We start from the raw sequence: 17,658 nt of genomic DNA, 5'->3' as shown, positions 1-17,658 counted from the left end.
TTGAGATTGGCGTGATCTCTCTAGGCACAGGAGGGTATATGGAAGGTATGTGTGTGTGGGGTCAGGGGGTGTTGGGGAATTGAATTGATGAAAGATTGTTTTGCCTAAATTGGTATGACCTCAGAGGAGCTTGGATTAGGCTTATAATAATGTAGATATGACTGTAGTTCTGGAAAATATCCTTCTAGATTTAATGGGCTCCCTTTAAAGGAAATTTATAATCCCTTTCTTGATATTATCGGGTGGATAAAAAATGTAATTCCTTTACTATTCCCAAGAACTAGAAAAGGTAACCAGCGTAATCAGTTCCTAATGCTAGCTGTGCTCCAGAGCTGGTTCCCAAAATACCTGTGCTCCCTAAAGCAAGTCCCCACATTTCGCTGGCTTCATTTCTTCATCTATGACATGGATGGTTGCATAAATGGTCGCTCAGCTCCCTAGACCTTCTACCTCAAACATTCTGTAGTTCAGTTACTATCCATCTTCTGTGGCAGTGAAATAAACTGGGGCTTATTTCACTCCCAGGAGACATTCGGCAAGCCTGGAAATAGTTTTGGTTGTCACAACTTGGGGGCAGGGTGTTGCTGTGGGCACCTAGGGGGCAGAGGCTCGGGATGCTGCTAAACAGCCTTCGGTGGACAGGATAGCCCCACCATTAAAAATGATCCAATTCCAAATGTCAAACGTGCTGAGGTTGTGAAACCCGCTGAAGGAGGAGAAACTGACGCTCACGTGAGGAAATGGCATGGTCTCTTTCTCTGTAAGTGTGGCTGGGAAAGTTGTGACAGTTGCTGTGCCATGAGCTATGAGGAATCACATAACGTATTAGGGATAACGTGTAGATAGGCTTCCCCCTTGTAGCGTGTACACTATTAAGATGAACTATCATTTCTCAATAGCTTTCATTTAAAGATGCTGAAATAAATTTTAATTGAATGCACCATCTGGGAACATTGAACTGCATGGCGAGAGCAGTGGGCTCAATTCACAGCATCCTTCACACCCCCACGGGGTAAGTCTGAGTGTGAAATTCCTATGTACTCAGTAGTTATCATGCTGTGCATTTTGAAACACTGTTCTTTAAAGCTCAGAGTGCTGCATTTAACTGATAACACCACTCCTCTGTTTCTCTTAGTGTGGTGCATCGCATTTTAAGGGAAATGGGAGTGCAGTTGGTATGGTGCAGTCTGTATCTCAAGAGCAGTGGTGGACTTGGGATCACGAGTTGACTCTCTGGTTCTCAGCACTAGGTTCAACTCATTAGCATATTTTGCCCATTGCCAATGTTTCTACCGTATGTAGGTGTTCTGTGTAAGCTGTGACTCTTCAGGAGAAGCTACTGTAAGTCCGACTTGTGAGAATTAAATGAGACAATGCATAAGACAGTATCTCATGTAAAGCAGATGCTCTGAAAATGTTGTATTCTTTGAACGGGCCAAGCTAATGCTGAGTGGCAGCAGTGGGAACATCTTAAAATTAAATGCCACCTCCATGCTGCTCCTTCTCCTCAGCCCATTGGAGCAGGTGGTGATGGAAACTTAAGGAGGTCTGTTCTGTCCCAGTCTGGATGTGCTCCATGTTTGGGTAACGGGGGAGTAACACAAGTGGCACAAAAACTGCCTGTTTCAATTCAGTGACCACGAGGACTAATTGCTGTGCTAACAAGAACGCAATTTATTCCGACTTGCCGGGTCAATGGACACATTCAATTCTCTCATGCACAGCTTAGTTCTCTTCCTCCCTCTGGGTGAGCATTCCAAACAGGCGCTGGTTAGAGAAACCTCCAGATGACTGCAAGTCCTCCCTCCTCAGCGTGGAATACACCTTCTGCGAGGGAGGGCCCCACAGGCTGCTCTCAGCCAGTCACCTTGTCTAATCACCTCTAGCCTCTCTTCTATATCCCTCCACCAATACAGTGTTGTTGTTTTTTTTGTTTGTTTGTTTTGCTTTTCAAATTCAAAGTACGTATGCTATAAGTAGAATAAATCCTAAGAGGCTATGTGAAAATCCAGTTCTATTAGTTCTGGATAGCTGAAGGAAACAAGATCTTGAAGGGGTTAGAAAGAAAGAGAAGAGAAAGCAACTAGCATACAATTTAAAAGCAGACATTGTCTTTTCCTATAAGGATGAACCTCAGTTTGGTCCCAGGTGGATGATTCAGCTGTTCTGCTGGCAGCACTTTCGCAGGCAAGACTTGTGTGATTGGATTTATTTAGGGAAGAACACTCAGTGTTTCAGAGAGTAAAGCTGTTTCTAAAGTGCCTATGGCATTGCCCCTCTTACAGATGGACTTCAATGGATTGCTCTAATACCAACACCAACTCAATGCCAATATATACTCTTCTATATAAACTTTTACTACCATATAGCTCTGGCCAGTGTGGCTTAATTGGTTGGAGCATTGTCCTGTACACCAACAGGTCCCGGGTTCAATTCCCAGTCAGGGAACACACGTAGGTTGAGGTTTTGATCCCTGGTCAGATGCATATAGGAGGCACCCATTGACATTTCTCTCTCTCTCCCTCTCTCTTCCTCTCTATAATCAACTGAAAAACTAATAAACATATCCTGAATGAGGATTTAAAAAATGTTTTTAAAAAATCTACCATCTAATCCTAGCCACTTACTAAGGTGCTAGTATACCAGTAAGTAAAATTTCTTAAAGGAGTTGACCTAAACAACCTTCAGGGTGTGGTAGGGAGACTAGACTGAGTTTAAGGAATGTTTATACTGCACTGAGACATGACTAAATATGTTTGGGAGTCCAGTGGATTGTGGTCTACAATGATCTACTTAAATAAAGGAGACATTGATCTGTGTTATTTTTTGGTTGTAAATTTGAGAAATTAACAAGTTTTTTAAAGGGGATGGGAGGAGAATGTGATGACTCTTCCAGTTAATGTGAGCTTTAGGCTCGACTGGACCCAACTGCTCAAACAATGTCGACAGAAATTTCCATGTCTTAACTGAGGGTTGTCTGTTGGCTTTATTCTTTGACACCAAGTTGATGGCAAAGTGGCTATCAGTCACATTCACAATTCTACCAGCTTTATCCCTTGTGGAAAGAAATGGAAAGAGAACTCACTTTTCATCCATCAATTGAACAAGTTCTGGGATTGGATTTCTTTTGTTTGGTTCTCATTTCTCTCATTTTATTCCCGTGAAACTATTCTTCTCAAAATCACCAGACTAGGATGACCATACAGCTCAGTTTTCCTGAGTTGCTTCATATTTATATCTGTTGTCTGGGCACAAATATTGATAATACTCTGTTGTTGTCATCCTCTAGGATGGCCCCCAATTATCCTGGCCTCCAGTTGTTCACACCCTCTCCCCCCAGACTGAGTAGAGCTGGCATGTGCAACCATTTCAGCATGTTAGAGCTGACATGTGCAACCATTTCAGCATGCTGTTAGGGAAGTGCCGAGGCCTCCACCAACAACTAGCCATGAGGTGAGCCACCTGAGAGGCAGAGCTTGTAGTCCCAGTCAAGCCTCCAGGTGACTATGGCCCTCGCCAGTATCTGACTGCCATCTCATGAGAGGTCCTGAACCAGAACTGTCCTGCAGAGCCATTCTCAAATTTTAGTCCCACATAAACTGTATGAGATAAAGAATGTCTATTGCTATGTTAAGCTACTAAGTTTGGGGGTAATTTCTTACACAGCAATAGGTTACTAATACCCATCTCTTTCATTCTAAAAAATTTGGGAAATAAATGTTCATTCTATCAATAACCTTCATGTTGCCAACAGTAGTCTTCAATTTTCAGCCAATCCTTAGACTCATCTTACTCAATGCATCCATAGAATTTGGTGCAGTTGATCTCTCCCTCTTTTTTGATATGCTTTTCTCACTGGGTCTTCAGGGTACCACTCCCACTGGCTGCTTCTGCTCAGCCTCTTGGCATACTTTCATCCTTTCCTTGGTTCTGAATGTGACAGGTCTCTAGGATCCTTTGGAAAAGGTCCTCAGATCTTTTATGTAGTAACTAGAGGCCTGGTGCATGGATTCGTGCACTGGTGGGGTCCCTCAGCCTGGCCTGTGGGGATCGGGCCAAAACCGGTTCTCCAACATCCCCCAAGGGGGTCCCAGATTGCAAGAGGGTGGTTCTCAGGTGACGTACCCCGGAATCAGGCTTCCTCCTCTCTGGTTCCAGGTGCATCACCCAAGAACCACAGCTGCCAAGTCACCTCAGCTCGGCAGTTCCGAGCATCTGCCCCTTGGTGGTCAGTGTGTGTCATAGCTACCAGTCAAATGGTCGGACGGTCGCTAAGGCTTTTATATGTATAGATGCTTAGTACCTAGTTGATCTCACTTAGTCCCATTGATTTATATGCTGAAGACCCCTCATTTTAAATCACCAGTTCAGACTCTTTTGTACTCTAATCTAATAGAATCATACTCTTCACCAAATAGGTATCTTGAAATCAAAACTTCCATGGTTTTGGTTTTACCCCACCAGCCTGCTTCCCTCTCAGACTTTCCCACCCCAATTAAAGACAACTAACTCTATTCCTCATTTTACTCAGGTAAAAATAAACACACAACCTGGAGTAATTCTTTGTTCTCTTCCCTTCCACCTCACATCCAATATGGCAGCAATTCTCAGCCCAGCACATTCTCCAAACCCACTGCTACTATCCTCATCCCAGTTACCATCATCTTTCACGTGTATTATTTCAATAGCCCCCAAATTGTCTCCCTACTTCCCCTCTTGGCTCTTATCAGTTTATTTCTTTGCACCACCACCAGAGTGTGCTGATTCTGAAACCTGAGACAGATTGTGTCATTCATCTGCTTGATCCTCACAATGGCTTCTTATCCAACTCAGAAGAAAATACGAAGTCCTTTCCTAGACCTGTAAAGCTCTATGTGGAAAAAGAAGACTCTATGGGATCTGACTCCTCTACTCCCTGGTCTCATTTCCACCTCATTCACTCTGCTGTAATCACACTTGCTTCCTTTAGGGTTGCTGGAAGATGTCGGCTGCAATCCTCCTATCTCAGGGCTTTCCGACTTGTTGGTCCCTTTGCCGGGGGTGCTCTGCACATGGCCACCTCCTTCTGTCTCAGCTCAAAGGTCACCTTGTCAGAGTGGCCCTTGCTGACCACTCTGTATAAAGCAGTATTCCCAACATTACTATCAGTCTGTTTATATTATTTTGTTTTTCCTCTAAACAGTGGTTACCATTACCTGATAGAGTTATAAGATGTCAACAACATGGGTGTGGGCAACTCTGCTGCAACGGGACATAATATCCTGGCTTCAGCATCCTCAGCCCTTGTAGGCCTTGGTGTGGTCTTCCACGTCTTTGACAGGTGTACTGCCAGCCTTGAAGCAGTTTACAACTCAGAAGCTAGAGGTTGTAGCCAGACTATTGGTTGCTCTCAGACTTGAAATTTTACTTTATTCGTTTTTCTACTATTGCCATTCCTGGTCTTGATGTCAATAGAAATAAGTCTGCTCCACATTCTTTCTTTAAACACTGAAGTTTTCTGGTGTTCACTGGGTTACTTGTTGACTCATGCTACAGGAAATCTGGAAATTGAAGATATGAGCAGATAATTAAGTCCCAACTCTCTCAAATAAACTCCTTCCCCTTTCCCTTATTTCCTTCTTAACTTTTTATTATCTACCATGTGCCAAGCACTATGTGGTACACTGGGACTAGAGTGATAAAATATATAAAATTGGTTTAACTTTCTTTGTTTTTAATAATCCTCACCTTAAGATATTTTTCCGTTGATTTTTTTAAAAGAGAGAGTGGAAGGGAGGGGGATAGAGAGAGAGAGAAACATTGATGTTAGAGAGGCACACCAATTGGTAGCCTCCCAGATGTGCCCCAACTAAGGCTGGGGTGGAACCTGCAACCCAGGTACATGCCCTTGACCAGGAATTAAGCCCATGACATAGGGGCAGATACTCTAATCATTGAGCAACAACTGTCAGGGCTGTTTAACATTTTTAAAATAAGTATTAACAAAAGGTAAACCATGATCCTTGAAAAAATACAAATTACTATTTTAGTTTAGACTGAAAAATCTCCCTGCTTTTATCCTGTATGTTGAAGACTGGATCTTGTGATATAAGGAAGAGATGTGAATGTCTAGAGCAGTGATGGCGAACCTTTTGAGCTCGGCGTGTCAGCATTTTGAAAAACCCTAACTTAACTCTGGTGCCGTGTCACATATAGAAATTTTTTGATATTTGAAACCATAGTAAAACAAAGACTTATATTTTTGATATTTATTTTATATATTTAAATGCCATTTAACAAAGAAAAATCAACCAAAGAAATGAGTTCACGTGTCACCTCTGACACGCGTGTCATAGGTTCGCCATCACTGGTCTAGGGAATACGATCTTTAAAGGGGTTGCCATCCAGATGTTAGATAAAAGAGGCTATGACTCATTCAACTAGGAAGCTGGACTTTCGAAGGTCCATCCAAGTCGTGGTGCCTTTGAGATTTGTCTGTTAGCATTCAAAACTTGGTATGTGTCATTGAATGTAAATATTATGCAACAATTTGAAAACGAACACCAGATTGAAAGACATAATAACAGTGTCTTATACCACTGGTCTCCACCTTGTGAACAGAGGTTACCAGAGACCACACTGAGTGAACGACAGCCCACAGACCAGACTGAACATATGACTATGCTAAATTCTGCTGCTATTTTCAGAGCTTGCTGCTTTTCAAAAACACTCCTTGGGGCCAACCAGGAAGCCATACTTTCCTGATCTATTTTCTGCAGTTGCTTCATTTACTGTTCTTTTCTCTTTACTGGCTGTTGCTTGATGTGGTATTTCTGTGCCTCCTTATTAAAGCTTTTTGTGCCCACATTTTCTACTCTAAATCTGCATGTTTGAAGACCATTTTATATAACTTCCGTGCTTTTGATATTTTCTGGGTTCACCACAGACTCAGTAAATAATATACAATGACTTCAAGCCAATATGTTTTCAATGGATTTCTAAGCTTCCTGCTTAGACAACCTCACTCTGCTTACAAATATTTTTTTAATTGCTGGTCTGTTTGCAGATGCACACGCGGTTCTATACAAAGAAGTAAGAGCATGCTGAGTTTAGGACTTCTTTTTATAAAGTCCCATCACTGCTTCATTCAAAAGAGGAATGGAAATATGCAGGTAAAGCCACATATGTTGACATAAATTGGGTAAAAAATACAAACTCTTCAGAAACCTGATTTTTTTTTTTTACTCAGAAACATAATGTGGATACACAGAGCTCTACTTTCCCCTTTTAATAATTGCATTGCTTTCCACTGTATGAGTGTGCTATAAGTTATTTCAAGAAGCCCCCATTAACTGACATTGGAGTTGTTTTCTCTTTTGATAATTTATAGATAATGATACAATTAACATCCTGAGACATCTTTGCATATCTGAACAAATATGCCTATAAGATAAATTCCTAGCAGGGTAATTTTTGGCTCAAAGGCAATATACATTAAAGCTGATAGATATTGCTAAAAATAATTCCTTTCTGTATCCTTGCCAACTCTGGGTATTAGCATTTTTGAAATTAATATTTTAATTATAGTTCACATTATATTAGTCTCATGTGTACAATATAGTGATTAGGCATTTATATACCTTATGAAGTGATCACCACAATAAGTCTAGTAGCCATCTGACACCATACAGAGTTATCATAATATTATTGACTATATCCTAGTCTATCGTTGGGTATTAGCATTTTTTATCTTTTCCAATTTGATGTGTCAAAAACCATATCACTGTTTAATTGTGCATTTATTTGATTCATAAAGAGTCTGAATATCTTTTATACTAAATAGCAAACATTTACTAGCCATTTTTCTTTCATTTGAAAACTGCCCATTCATGAGCTTTGCTCCTCTTCTCATTCACTTATTTGAGTTCCTTATATAGTAGAGAGAGAAACTCTACTTTGCCTCATGGTTGCAACTGTTTTCATATTGATCAATTTTTGATTACTGTGAAGTATTTTTCTATTTTACTTTATTATTAAAATCGCCCTCAATTGGCTTTCCAAGCAACCCTGTAAATTTTTGTAATAAAATTATGATAAAGACATTTATTTTAATCTATAATAATAAAAGCCTAATATGCTAATTAGACCCAACAAACTTCCAGACAACCTTCTGGATGACCTTACGGACGACCACGCTATGACACCCACTGGTGCCAGGCCAGCCAAGGCGCATGCGATGAAATTGGTCGGGGGCCCGGCCATCGCCCTATGATCGCCCCGCAGAGGGAGCCCCAGGCCACTGGCCAGCAGGGCAATCAATCGGAAGGCTTCATGATTGCCCCAAAGAGGGAGGCCCAGGCCACTGACCGGTGGGCTGTGGCGGGTGGGCGGGGCCTCCCTCTGTGAGGGAAGCCCTGGTCCCGGGTGCCAGAGGGAAGCCGGTGCTGGCAGCCGGGGGAAAGAGGGCCTACTCTTGCACGAATTTCGTGCATCGGACCTCTGGTATTATTATAAAAAATGAGCAGGAACCATTGCTTAAATATGCAAAGGCTATGGAAATGCCTGTAAGAATAAAACTTGCTTTTTCCCAGAAGATTCTGGAAGCCTGGGAATTCTCCAAGGCCAAGAGTCTTGCACTTCTAATGGGCATTTCAGGCATAGAGAGAGGCTTGTCTGCCTCACTCAGAATGCGCCATCATCAGCTCCAGCAGGACTGGGATCATAGAAAGAATCTGGGGAATTCAGATATTCTGGCTCATTCTTCAATCACGTGGCCTGGTCTCCCAGAGCCACTTTCTCATCTACAAAGTGCACGTGATTGTACCTGAGGTGTAGTGTAGGCCTACTGTGATTATTAAATTAGATACAATATACAAAATACCTATGCAGAATGGATGCTCCAGAAATATTCATGTTCCCAATCCCAGGAGTTAAAGAAAACTTATACCTCTAATTTCTCAGCTGTGACAGGAACATTTTTAAAATGTAAGATCACCAACAAGTCAAATGTAGAGGTGCAGCACGCTTGAAAAAAAGCTGCCAGATTCCTCTTCAATTGCCAAAACTTCTCACACACGTATATCAAGACCTACTTGATTTTCTGGAATGAGGTCGAAGTGATATTCTCTGTGATCACTCGCCTCTGTGCATCTTAACTAGTTAGTGTTGGTGCTGACAGTGCTGTGTACTAGGAAAAGAGCATGCTGGACGGTAATTAGGGTCCATAAACCATGTGAGTGAAAAGAGTCTAGGAAGTGGGTCAGTGGATCCAATAGGTCCCTTGTAGGCCCACTTTTTCCAGAAGTCTCTGAAACATTTTCTGGCAACAGTCTATGGGGGAGGGAAAGCAGTCCCTGACATGTTGATAGCATGTCTTGATAGCATACGGTGACGATGGCACTTTTATCTGTCGTTTTCCTCCCTCAAAATCATAACTCTTGTCTAATCACGACAAAAGCATCAGACAATCCCAGCTTAATTCTGCAGATGTCTGGTCAGTACTCCTCAAACTGTCAAGATCATCAAAACTAAGGAAAGTCTGAGAAACTGCCGCAGCCCAGAGGAGCCTCAGGAAACATGAGGACTAAAGGTATGTGGAGTCCTGGATGGGATCCTGGGACAAAAAATAGACCTTAGGGAAAAACTACGGGAGTTCAAATAAAATATGGACTTTAATTAATAACAATGTATCAATACCGATTCATTAATTGTAGCATGTGTATCATACTAATGTAAGATGTTCATAATAGGGGAAACTAAGTATGAGGTATATGGGAATTCTCTGTATTGCTTTCACAATTTTTCTACAAATATAAAGTTGTTCTAAAATAATAACTTTATTTTTCAAAAGGCTCCCTAGATTACCATTTATTCTACTTTGACATAGTACCTTAAAAAACAAAAATAAAACTTCCCCCAAATGCCAAGAAGGTTAAAGTCCCAGCTCACACATCAACATTTAATTTTCTCCAAATGCACCTCAAATACTCTCTCCATCTGGATTGCCCACTGCTTTTTGGGCCTCTGTTAAGGGGGGACACCAGGAGGCTCAATAAATACTAATTGATACAATGCGGTAAGTAAGTCTTCATTAGTGAATTCTGGATTCTGAAGAAACCAGAGTTCTTGCCGTCAAATAAATTTATCCTGCAAGAAGCCAGCCTCCAGACTGAGCTACGGGGGCAACCCCGATGGTCAGCCTGCACATGTGCATGCGGTCAGCTCTGCTCACATTCCCATTCACACGTGGCAACAAATCAGTCCAGGGCATAGAGTGCAAGATTCAAAAATCGCAGTTGTGTTTTAACAGTGGACATCACAGCCCTACTCTCCTTGTCTGAAAATAAAACTTCCCCCAAATGGTCTTAAATATAACCAACGAGTTCAGGCAGAAATCACTGATTGAACATTTTAAAACAAGCAAGCAAACAAACAAAAGCACATCATCTCCCAGTCTCTCAGCTAAATAGAGTGCTAGGAATTTGCCAGCATTTTATTTAAATTAATGAACCAAATAATTTATCTGACTGAGTAAACGATGACTATACATTTACATATTCACATGAACACATATTCCCAGCAATTTGGCATGTTATCCATCTATACACCCCAGAGTACTGTACTGTTTGCAAGGCATGTGGAATATAGAAGAATATCAAGGTCATTACTCATGCGTGTGTGTGCATGCTAGTGGATGTATGGATGTGTTGGTGTGATGTTGGTTAATAATGTTGAGCCAGAGGAAGGAAGGGGCAGGAATAGCTTGTATTTAGTGGTCTTCCCAAATCAATTTTAAATGAAATTGTTGCGTAGTGTTTTCTTTTCTGTTGATAATGAAAATAGTGGGGGTGATGGCGGAGTGCTGACTTTTCAGGTCCTGAGATAGTAACAGAAGGAGCCCAGCAGGCCTGCCCACTCCTGTTGTTAATTAAAGTATTTTCACATTCTCCAGGGTGTAATGCACTCTGGGCGCCGAGAGTCGTGTGCAGTCTAATGATCACACATTCAAATAAATGCAGTGGGGGGCCACCGGGGAACTGATCGCTTCCCCCACTTCATTAACGGCTGCAATGCTTTGCAAATGTCTGAGATGCTCCATTTCTTATGAATAATAAATATCCGCCAGGCTCCCAATTGCTCAGTGGCTCAAGGTACCCGGACCCCGACCTGCTGGGCTGAGACCTGCAGGAGGCAGGAAGTGGGACTGACATTTGCAGCTCAGAGCTGTCTCCATTGCATTCACTAAGTGATTCTTGCCAAGGCAGATTTCCCCCCACTTACTGCACCCCTGTGTCTGAACTGCACTGCAATTGTTATTTGTTGGCACTGACAAGTCTGTCTGCAGATGAGAGGTGAAGAGCTTCACAAAGCTGATTGCGAGTTGTCAGGAAATGTATCTTGAGCATCTCAAAGCCTCAGGGAAAAAATACATTTTAAATACTGAGCAGCTTTTCAAATGGTTAAATTGTATATAAATCTTCCCAATACTTGTAATTTCAGTTGAAAGAAAGCAGGGGCAATTTTACTTCATGGAGATATATAGTAAAAAACAAACAAACAAACAAAAAACAATGTAGGAACCAGATAACAAAAATAATGCCAGGATTTTGACACTTTCGGGTGTTCTGGAAGAGTTTACTCCCATTTCAGTTAGGATAAAACAAAAACATAGATTAACAAAAATAACAACTTACACTTTATTGTATTGTGGACGATAGGGGCCACATGCTAACCAGACAAGCTCAGGGGAGGCCTGCATGGCGGTCTTGCAAACTCAGAGACCTAAAGTAACCACAAAGGATGGTCTGAAATTAAACTTTAACTAAAAGCAGTTATCGTGGGTAGTTAGGTCCTAGGCTTGTACCTTCACTGACAAGGTCAACCTTTACCTTAACTGAGCCTATCTGTCTTTATGCATCTATAATAACATACCCTAGAAATGTCTGGGTAACTTGTAACTTTCCTTTTTCTGGACCCCTTGAGGCACAACATAATGTGCTGGGCGCCAGGACAGATACCACAAATTCCTTCATTGTTAATCATGTTAATTGTTCCTGCACCCACCTAAGTATGTGTCTATCATTTTACTTTTTATCCAATCCCAGGGGTTCCCCCCCTCCCCACTTGCTTGCTTTCTCCTGCCTCTCTAGTCTATCACCAATGGATTTCATGTAACCCACCTACATCCCTTCCTTTGATTGTAATGTATAAATATAGATATAACCCACCATTCTCGGGAGCATTATCTCAATCCGTTGAGGTTCTGCTTCCTGGCAATTGTTAACAGTTTGGCTCAAATAAACTCACAAAAATTCTTTACAGGTTTGAATGTTTTTATGTTAACACTAGAGGCCCATTGCAGGAAGATTCCTGCAAGAATAGGGCTTCCTGGAAATTGTCATTTTGGCTTCAAAAAACTCATAAAAATTTTCTACAGGTTTGGACAATTTTATACATCGACAGTCTAAACAATAAAATTGAGTCTCAGAAGGTTAAAAGCACTGGCCCCAGATCACAGAGTATATGCTGGTTATCTTCAAATTCAGATCTTCTGATTCTAAGAATGTTTGACATGATAACCGTGCTCCATGCTGGGTAGAGATTTACATGTTTCAGCCTTTCGCTTCAGTGAATATCCACCCTACATCTTCACTTTGTAAATAACTGTCTTATAGCTGTGGCATGTAAAAGCGTAAGTTTTCTTGACATACATTGTTGTCAACTGCCCCCGGGCCAGTTGTGAAATAGCTTGGCTGCTCTACGCTAAAAACTTTAAGTTAGCAAAATACCAAATTTTGCTGAGCCATTCACTTACCAATAGCTTCAATTGAATTAATTAATAAAGTTGAGGTGGTCATGGTGCTATTACATTCCTTAATATATGGCAGATACATCAGATACTCACAATCAAGGAGGTGGAGACGGAGGAAGAGGAAATGAGATTCTTATGTTCCAGCTCCCCCACTTCCTCCTCCCCAAACTGGTATGGTTGACTATTGTGATCGTGATATTTTGTATTTGTGTAATTTTTGTGTGTGTGCAAAAAAAGAACTTTTATGGTTGGTGATGTTATTTAAGCTTCACAAAACCATAATGAGTAGGAGATAATATCCTCAATTAAGGATGAAGAAGCTGAGTCATAGTTTGCACATGAAAAAATCTTAGTCCTTTCTCCCTTCCCTGTACATGAACTGTTGTGTCCAGGGCCACACACAGTGGCAGAGGAATGGCTTTTAATTCAGCACTTCTGACTCCCAGTCTCACCCATTTTTACACAATCTCCTCATTCATGGCTGGGCAGAGACTCCCCCAAATAGCTTCACACCCTAATTGCACAAAGCATTAGTTTGTCATACTCATCGGGGCAAAGCAGATGCAAAGAATATTGTACTTGTTCGTTGGCAGTGACCTAAGTCCATCCCTGCCCTCACTACCCCCTGTTAGAGTTGCCATAGAAAATATAGAATGCTCAGTTAAATATAAATAAGTTTTTATGTATAAGTGTGTCTCATGCCATATTTGGGACATACTTACACTAAACAATTACTTGTTGCTTATCTGAATTTTATTTTTATTTATTTATTTATTTTAGAGAGAGTGGAAGAGAGAGGGAAAGACAGAGAAATATCCATGTGAGAGAAACACTTTGATTGGTTGCCTCCTGCATGCGCCCTGACCAGGGCCTGGGCCAGGGAGTAGCCTGCAACCACAGTATATGCCCTTGACTAGAATCAAACCCAGGACCCTTTGGTCTGCAGGCCGACACTTTATCCACCAAGCCAAACTGGCTAAGGTGTTTATCTGAATTTTAAATTTAACTGGCTTTCTTATATTTTTATTTGTTAAATTGTGCAATCCTACTCCATGGGGGTCTGGGCTCTGCCTGCCCCCTGGGCTACTTTGGACACTGGTGTGTATTCTCCTTACATCTTTCAGAAAGATGGTGGGCATCATAGGACAATGGCTCTTCTGGGATCTGTCACAGGCATATGTGAATGAAGGAAGGGATTTATAAACCCTTGAGTATCTGATTGCATTCTATATTCAAACAATGACTTCAAACAATGTTAAGGAATAAACAGCTTCAATGTAGAACTTAATACATGAGTAGAATTTCCTAAAAATGAGAATAAAACTAAAGTAGGTAAAAAACAACATAAAAGGTCAGTGATGATCAGTAATAACCAGTTAACAATAGGATTAACAAGATGAAGGTCTAGAATTTTATAATAGTCAAGTAAAGAAACATTTACACTTACAATAGATTTTTTGTCCTTTGCACCATTTTAAACTAAATTTAGACTGTTTTTATTGGAGGTAAATAAGTGAACAGCTTAAATGAAAACCTTGAGAGAGCAGATTTCCTGACTGTTCATACTCTTTAGTATGAATTGTACAACTAGCATTTGTTGCCACTGTTAACAAATTTATCATCTATAACTTTATACAGCGCCTAAGGCTTTGCAAAACTGAATTTGAATGGTCAGAAGGTATGGATGAATATAGCCCCAAATCATTTTAGAGAGTTTGTAGCCTGGAAAAATATCCATGTAAAAATTTGAATACTACCCAACTGCTCAACTAAGTGTGACTAAATCCTCCTCACAGGTCCATGCCCAGTAGAGAGCGAGTAGAGAGGGAGTGCGCACAAGCTGGGGGAACCGAACCGGAATGCAAAGGCTGTGGAGTCAGAGGGTCTGGTGGGCACAGGCTCCCCTGCATGCTGGTTGGCTGACCTTGAGCCTGTTGCCTAACCTGCCTATGCTCCAGCTTCCTCCTCTAAGGGAAATAAGAAACACATTTGCAGTTTTGAAGTTATTGTGAAGATGAAATGAATTATCATTTACAAAGGGCTTAAGAGTGCCTCACACACAGTCACTGGTATGCAAATGTACCTAAGAATTGGTATATATATATTTGTGAATTAAATAAAAGGTGTACATATACTGTATATATTTTTTCAAAAATAATTTTTTTAATGAAACCTGCTTACATTAAGAAGCCAAGGTCCTGTTTAAAAGCACTAGGGCTGATCTCAAAGCAACCAAGACTCACAGTCACAGTTTTGTTGGGAGATATACAAGCGATTGTTCTGACTCTTGCAAAATCCAGGCACCAGCACCAATACCTGCCTACCTACCATGAGAATTAGCAGCTTGAGATTGTGCTAAATGTAGGTAGATGGCTTTCTCTGCAAACCTCTTATCAATGATGGCAGAACAGGCCTAACAGTTCCCTCCCAAATGCTTGGCTGACTTCTTTAAAGAGAGCTTGTGAGGACAGTTTTGAATCTGTCAGTTCACCAGACAGCGCTTACAGCATTTAGGTCTCAACGCGCCTCAGGTTAGTGGCCTGCCCTCGGCTGGTGGGCTGAAGTCCAGGCAGGGCTGAGGAAGGCATACTGCTCCAGGTGTGCTGGATCCTCACATGGCCAATCTCTGCCCACTTTACAGGCCTCTCCCTTCTTCCCCCTGCCTCTCCTGAGCACGAGTGGACTTTGGTGCACTCCTCCTCATCCCCCCTTCTCTCCCAGGTGGATGGCCACGCCGCCCCCACCCCCCCTATGCTGTACCCAGCCCTGCACCTGCTCCCCTGTGAGTACAATGTCAGGAATTTGCTTTGCAGGACTTCACTTTCTTGTCAGGGACTTCATTGTGCTCCTCTGCCAGGGAAAACGCCTGCTGACAGCCTTTGCGGAAATCCCCTGGGTTACAGCCACCTCTGCACCCATTTTCTTAGGACAGATGGTACTTTGTGACAGCTGACAGATTTACCAAGACCTTCTGATTCTAGGAAAAAGGATTCAAGTGAAGGCGGAAAGCTTCCTAGGGAGGGGAACCTCACAGGTTTCAGTTCTCCCTTCACTCAACTGCAGATTGCCTGTGCTCACTGCCTGTCGCCCCTCCCGTGCCCCATCCATTTTTGCACCCATGCTCTGGGGGAAAGGTCTGTGCAAAAAGGCCAGTGGTGTTATTTTATTGGGAGTAATTTTCTGTCATCATGGTTACTGTACATTTCCACTTCGACCACTTGATTTGCTGCTTTCAAGATGGATCCTAGCAGTTTTTACCTTCTGGAAATGAATGGCCCACTTCATCTCCATTTTAACGTGTGTGTGTGTCTTTTTGTGGTTTGTTGTTTTTGTGTTTTTTTCCCCCCCAAGTGACAAGTATTCTGAAATATCTCTCAGTTTGCAGCTTATCTAAAGTAGTATATTAGCGATCACAGTCATCGGTCATCTAAATATTCTTCCAGGATAATCTGACTGTCACCCTATTATTACAGGGTCCAGGGACCATGTGACATTGCCTCTTCTCTCTTAAGCTGTAGATGATTAGACCAGAGGTGGACAACTGTCCTGACGTGCTTCTGTGCATGTCATAGTGAACTTCAGTCCTGCCACAAACGCCTGAGTGGGACCAAGCAGATGGGCCTGAGATATCAGGATCACTGGCAGCTGGTCAATAGCAGGGCATGCCAGGTGATGTACGCTTGGGACCTGGGAATGCTATTTGGAAGCATTTGTGGGGCAGGTCAGTAGAGAAAACTGGTGAGACGGAAACAAAGGAAAACATAGGTGAAGGAGAGCGTGTGGCCCCTGAGACACCATGGAGGGAAGAGGCTCAGTCTCTGATGTTTCCATTCCAGGCAGCATGAGGCCAGGGTATAGTGTCATTCCCATCCATGCGATCATCTGATAGAGCCTTAAAATAAGTGTTCCTCTTATGTGACCTTGTCTTTTTATAATCAACATTCCCAAGAGCATGTTCTCTATGACTAACAGCACTAGTTTATTCTAGTATCTACATCTTCCTGTTCTTGTGTAATAGAACCCTGATTCTTAACTAGCCCACTGATACTTAGCATATAGACTGACTTTCCCATTTTCCCTTGCAGCTAATAGTGGTCAGGTGATTCCGTACTGGAAAAACAAAGGCATCCTATATAATAAAGCCCTAATATGTAAATCTACCAAAGGGCAGAACAACCAGTCACTATGATGTGCACTGACCACCAGGGGGCAGACACTCAACACAGGAAGCGCCACTCAGCCAGAAGCCAGGCTCATGGCTGGCAAGCACAGTGGTGGTGGCAGTTGCCTCTCCCACCTCTGCAGCAGCACAGTTGCCTCTCCCACCTCTGCGGCAGCACTAAGGACACCTTGGGGGATGTCCGCCTACTGGCTTAGGCCTGCTCCCCAGCTTAGGTCCCTCAGCCCGGACTGCGAGAGGGTGCAGGCCGGGCTGAGGGAACCTCCCCCCTCCAGTGCATGAACGTCATGCACTGGGCCTCTAGTTCTATTATATAAGCACACCACAGTGCAAATCCTAAAATCAAGAAACTAATATTAATACAATTCTATCATCTAATGTACAGACCTTATTGCAATTTTGCCAATTGTCTCAATAACATGTTTTACAACAAAAGAAAATCCCGAATTATGCATTACATACAGTTGTCTGTCCAGTTAGTCTCCACTATTATTATTATTATTACTAGAAGCCTGGTGCACAAAAATTTGTGCACTTGGGGGTAAGGGGTCCCTCAGCCCGGCCTGTGCACTCTCGCAGTCTGGGACCCCTCGGGGGTGACCACTTGCTGGCTTAGGCCTGCTCCCCGGGGGATTGGGCCTAAGCTGGCAGTCAGACATCCCTCTGGTAGCCTGGCAGCCCTCGGGGG

The sequence above is a fragment of the Myotis lucifugus genome, unplaced genomic scaffold, assembly GCF_000147115.1.
Source record: "Myotis lucifugus unplaced genomic scaffold, Myoluc2.0 scaffold_259, whole genome shotgun sequence".
Classification (NCBI taxonomy): domain Eukaryota; kingdom Metazoa; phylum Chordata; class Mammalia; order Chiroptera; family Vespertilionidae; genus Myotis; species Myotis lucifugus.
The sequence above is the reverse complement of the archived record's forward strand: the minus strand, read 5'-3'. Positions refer to the sequence as shown.